The sequence below is a fragment of the Cupressus sempervirens genome, chromosome 2, assembly GCF_028749045.1.
Source record: "Cupressus sempervirens isolate cs-2001-9-10 chromosome 2, ASM2874904v1, whole genome shotgun sequence".
Classification (NCBI taxonomy): Eukaryota; Viridiplantae; Streptophyta; class Pinopsida; order Cupressales; family Cupressaceae; genus Cupressus; species Cupressus sempervirens.
Genome location: NC_143119.1, coordinates 443,565,970 through 443,571,134, shown reverse-complemented (window position 1 = coordinate 443,571,134; position 5,165 = coordinate 443,565,970). Strand labels below are relative to the sequence as shown.

General features: G+C 32.3%; 1 pseudogene; it reads right to left on the bottom strand.

Annotated features, from left to right (window-relative positions):
- Positions 1-1,870: 1,870 nt before the first annotated feature.
- LOC149572975 (basic leucine zipper 2-like) lies at positions 1,871-3,142 on the bottom strand (annotated as a pseudogene).
- Positions 3,143-5,165: the final 2,023 nt, after the last annotated feature.

The following is a 5,165-nucleotide window of genomic DNA, read 5'->3' as shown; positions in this document are numbered from 1 at the left end:
GTCTAACATTCCTAAATTCACCATTCTCAAATATATGTCCAGTGTACTGTAGGTTTGCATTCAAGTTAGTTTGTCTATACTATGGATGATTTCTATATGCTTGTGAAACCTTTTCATTACTAGCATATGCTATTCACCAATCTCTCTATAGACTCTTGTTGTCTATTTGATAATTTGTTTCATCAACTATCATTATAATATTGTAATTTGAATGACATTTATGGTGAATGCAACAATGTGCACATTAAAGACGTAACCATCCTCCATTGCACTCACCAAATACTAATGGAATCAATCCAAGTGACTTGATTCTTTTTTTATATAAACAAAGATCTAATGTCTCAATATTTGTGGGGATCTGGTTCCTTTTTTTTTAGTAGATATTTTGAATTTAAATTTTAGATAGCTCTTTGAGTATTGAATTTTAAAATGTCATCAATGATTTTTATGCTTTTCAAGCTACAATGACCCTTAAAGTACAGTTGCATTATCAATTTAAATAAGGGAAATAAAAAATCCTTAGTTGCACAGTTACTACAACAAAATGTGGCATGGAATGGCTATTTGTAAGCTTATTTGCATCATTTCTCACTATTTGTTGTGTTCTATAACAAAGGGAGACAACAATGCAGTCACAAATACATTTAACTTTTCTTAGTAGATACAGAGTTTTATGAACAGAGAACTCCATGCCAAAGGATGCAAAACTTGTATAACTATCTAGTTGATGCCCATTGTGAAATTGGTGAAATAGGTAGGGCCTTGACATATGTTCTAAACATGAAAGTGGCCGCTATTACTCCAACTATTCTAACCTATACCCATGTGGAAACATCATCTAACCATTCCCCCTATTTTAGATGCACACACTCAACTTACTTTTAGACTTCATAAGCACAAATATCCACACAAGTTCTAGACTCCAAACTACAAAATCAAAAATGCCTTGAGGAAAATTAGTATGCAAAAAAATTTATTAAAATATAAAGGTCAACAAATAGTTGGAGATCCCTCAAAAGAAGCTCATCATAAATAAAAAGTCCAAATCTATTCATAGTATTGGTAAGGTAGAGGGACTAGCCAATTATAAATATGGTTGTTAATGGAGAGCCAGGTTTACACTTTGTGTTAATTATAATTTTGATCAAACAACTAAAATAAATGATTCAACATTTGTCACATCTCATTTATTTTTTTAAAAAGGCTAGTACAAAATAAATGACACAAGAGAACACATATTTCTTCTAACATAGACCATAGTGTAATGCCAATTTCAAAAGTTACTTTTTCTATGTGGATGTTGATGGAAGCTTCTAGGCTCCCTATGGATACCACCTAGATGCCAGAGCTTGAAACAGGCATTTGCGTACATTTAGGTGCCTATGAATGACATCCTGGTGGGACGCACAGGGCACCTATCCACCTCCAAGCTTCCATGCATCTTCTTTGCTATCTAGCCATTCCAGGAAAGTATAGCTATCTATGATTTTATCTATTAATTTTTCTTTTTTTTTAATAAATAGCCACAAAAGTTGTTATCTAATTTTTAATCAGCTTCTGGGTGCCCTATGGATACCACCTAGATGCCAAAGCTTGAAACAGGCATCTACCTACATTTAGGTGCCTATGACTGACATCTTGGTGGGACCCACAGGGCACCTATCCACCTCCAAGCTTCCATGCATCTTCTTTGCTATCCAACCATTCTAGGAAAGTATAGGTATCTATGATTCTATCTATTAATTTATCTTTTTTTTTTTAATAAATAGCCACAAAAGTTGTTATCTAATGTTTAATCTACAATCTATAGTTTAAACATTAGTGGTAGTGACCATAAAAATCATTTCACTTTAGTCTCATGCCATAGGGACTACAACTTACCATCCTTGAAAATTTTGTCTTGTGTAAGAGCAACAATTGTTTACTTCAAAGTATTGTTGTCAACATTCAAAATAACTCTTTGATGATCCAAAAATGTCACTCCAGGAAAAAGTGTTGATACTTCTGTCTACATTCATATCACAAAAAGTTTTGAGAAAAAATAAAATAAAATAAGACACTGGTCATCTCCTCTTGAAATCCAAATAGAATTTCACGTAATGCATTGCCAACAATATGCATAACAAACCTCCAATGCATTAACACTTCTTTCAAGTTCTAAAATATACTAAAGCTTTCTTACTCTAGATCTTTGTGTAGATTGTCTATTTGCTAGAATTTTGGAAAATAAGAAAAAAATTATAACAACAGGAAGGGGGAACCCAATAACAAGACACCTATAGATTCATACCATTCAAGTGATTCTAAGAATTCATATTTCAGGGCTCAATATCTAAGATGTAAATAATGGAAGGCTTACCTTTTGACCCATTTTGGATCAATGTTTGCATCAAGTTCCATTGTTGACAATGATGAGTGTATTTTAGTCTGGTATTTTAGTGTTGGCAGTCTAGAGTGGTTGCTCACTTTTGTTACAATTTGAACTTCTGGCTCACTTTTGAACTAGCCAAATAAAATAATTACTTTCTCTTCCACTAAAGGCTAATTTAATGTTATTATAATTATATGGAGTTGAGGGATTCTTAGAGGTTGCATATCTATCTAAACATCTATTATCCAAAGAAAATGTCTAATGATTAGGAGGATTAGAATATTAGTTTGACTAAGTTTTGTTGAAAGGCTCAACATCATTAAACATGGACATAAGTTTCTCCTCATCCATTCTATTAAACTCCTAATATCCTTTGGAAGGTATAGATGTTGCACTTCTGTAATCAAACTCATCTTCCTCTAAAATGTCCTCTATTAGATTAGAATTTGTGGGGGCTTCTAGAAATTCAAGTGAATCACTTTTTGATCATCTATGATGGGCACCCTTCTTTGCTAGTATATTAGAAGGCATGTCTAGCAGATCGTCTATCCATGACAACTGGCATTGTGAGAGATAGCCTACTAAAGATGTGCACTAACGTTTCAAGCTATACCCCTAGAAAGAGAAATTTTGCTAGTCCATATACATATTATTGTTATCTTGACCACTAGAACCCATAAATAGTGGGCTTTTAGGGGGCAACTAAGGCAACTTTGAGGATGTGAATCCCCAATTTTCCATAGAATTGTCACTGGTTACTTGCTATGCCATTCGTAATAAATATGAAAAAAATGGTAATGTGGAGTAGTCCAAAGGTTTTTTAAAATTCTTTTGATGATATGAAAATTTTAAAAGAAATTTTGAAATCTGGCCTCTTCTTCCTTTCTTTTCTTGATTATTGTTTTAGGCATCTTTTAAGCTTTGCATATACATTTTTCCTTTGGTTTTTATTGTTATGCTAGTGGCATTTATCAATCCAGGTATTAGTTGTAGGCATATATACAAATGTATGTGTTCTAGACTTTGTATCAACTATTTAATTTGTAAGAAATTGTGACTTTATTCCACCTTTGGAGGAAGTTGTGGTATACTCTCAAGGATGTGCAACTTATGATCTTCCTATCGAGATTGCAAAAAAAATTGAAGCTGCATTTGCTCATCCACAAGTATGGAAAGGTCATGTTATGTTGTTTTGGTGGGAATACTGAGATAGTAATGAGATGGTTCCTAATATTTTTTGGAATCAAATATGTTTTATGTGTTCATTTCTTTCTTTATAATTCCCACAATTCTTGTTACATCAAGTGGTGCAATTACAAATCATACATTAGAGGTATCTTTTTCCACTCTATTAGTTGTTAATGATAATTTTTGTGGGAAAAAATAGCTTTCAACCATTGTTTTCAATAGGAGCTCTAATTTGATCATTTCTAGTTCTTAGATAATTTGTCTTTTTTACATGGAGGCTTGTTGGATGTCCCTATACACTATGTTTTGTGGCAAGTGAAATAAAAGCCATCATCATGGAGATATTTTTTATATAAAAACATAGCTATGGGTAGTGACTTGTATGATATTTGATGTTTAGTGTTCCAAGTTAATTCAACTAGACTCTCTCAGATCCAAGTTAATTCAAGTTAATTCAAGTTATCATATATTTAAATACTTCCTTGATTTCTTCTATGAATTTTGATGCTTCATTCATGCCAACAAGATCACTTTAGAAGCATTACTAGGCATTTGTTGGGGGATTCACCTGCTCTTATTTTTTTTTTAAAACTTAGTTTGGTCAAAATTTCCACCAATTTTTGAAAGTTTTTGACCAATAATTGGTGGAAATTTTGACCAATTATTGATAGTTTTCTACCAAGAATTGGGGGAAATTTCCATCAATTCTTGAAATTTTTCAACAAAGAATTGGTGGAAATTACCACCAATTCTTGAAAATTTTCTACAAAGAATTGGTAAAAGTTTCCAACAATTCTTGAAAGTTTTCAACAAAGAATTGGTGGAAATTTCCACCAATTCTTGAAATTTTTCTACCAAGAATTGGTCAAAATTTCCACCAATTCTTCAAAAAATTTGACAAAGAATTGGTCAAAATTTTGACCAATTGTTGAAACTTTTCCACCAAGAATTGGTCAAAATTTTGACCAAAAATGACAAATCAAAGTTGGCAAAGGAAAAAAAAAATTGATAAATGTATTCGTCAAAATTTTGACCACCTACAAGTTGGTCAAAATTTCAACGAGAAAAATTACCACCAACTACTTGGTCAAAATTTTGACCAAAACTTGGGCTGAAATTTTGACCAACATTCATCAAAATTTGAGTCCAATTTTACTAGTGAACCCTTACTGCAAAGTCTAATAAAGGATCTATAATGGTGGCAATTGGCATGCCTCTCTTATTCCACATGGCTCTTGTATTCTTCTCAATAACCTCTTTTGAATCACTCCTTAGTGTCTTAGGCCAATTTAGGGTTGGATATCTTGTAACCCTATGTATTATCCTTTTGGTTATCTTGATAGGTCCATTATCTAACCAAAATGAACTATCATGAATTATGGTTAACACAATCCTAATCCATTTTGTTTTGAACATATTCACAGAATCTAGGGCTTGATTTAACCCTTTCTTTTCTACAATTTTGTATTCTTCCCTTTGTACACCATTCTCACAAAGTTTTTGATATGTTTTCCTAATCTCCACATCTCCTATACTTCTAATTTTTTAGTGGTAAACTTTCCTTACATCTTAAACCATTAAAACATTTTGTGGTATCATGGATAAT